Here is an 823-nt window from a genome sequence, read left to right as displayed (position 1 = left end):
GTTTAAAAAAAAGGCCCAAATAATGTCACGCCGATCAGTCCAACCCCACATTAAAGGCGGTTCTCTTAGACTGATGTCACTTACGACCCGCTGGAGGAGCTCTCTCCCTACCGCATTTGGCTTGGGTGCCGGTGTCTCTGACATCCACACGCCGCAGCGCTAGTACTTAAGTAGCAGCTAACACGCAGCAATGGAAGGGTTTGAGAAACGCACGCTCCGAAGAACCACATTTGCCAGCCGGCAACAAAAGGAAACCCCTGAATTTTCATGAGTTTCGGGGTACTCCAGACTCGATTAGTGCACTGTGTACTCTGGCTTGGCTCTCATTGCAGCCTTGGCCAAAGGAATCTGAGCCCCGGATTGTAAGATGTGGACGGTCACGTTCTGGGCTCACTGCGGGTCCTTATCCCAAGGTGGAGTTCTTTGGCACATCCAGTCTGCAGTGCGGCCAGATGAGTTTGTGGACCAGCCTCATTAATTGAAGAACACAGCTGAGAGTGATGAATTAGCGTCTCATAATTCACTGGAGATCTGAGTGAATTTCTCTCCACCGGAGGACTGTCAAGCAGAGCAGTGGAGCTTCACGGGTCCCGGAAGCAGTCTGCCAGTGAGCGGACAGTGAAAGGACACCAGTGCTTTTACTGTATGTGTCTGCCATCTAATGGATTCCTTGAAAAACACAACATCTAACAGACAAAACTTGCTGAAATAGTCATACACTAAAATAGATTGTAACATATTTATTTACCTAATTTTAGTGTATGTAAAATAAGCATTCAGTGATACTGTTAAAATATGTACAAAAGCTACAATACTATAAGAG

Source organism: Paramormyrops kingsleyae, chromosome 1 (assembly GCF_048594095.1).
Source record: "Paramormyrops kingsleyae isolate MSU_618 chromosome 1, PKINGS_0.4, whole genome shotgun sequence".
Classification (NCBI taxonomy): Eukaryota; Metazoa; Chordata; class Actinopteri; order Osteoglossiformes; family Mormyridae; genus Paramormyrops; species Paramormyrops kingsleyae.
The sequence above is the reverse complement of the archived record's forward strand: the minus strand, read 5'-3'. Positions refer to the sequence as shown.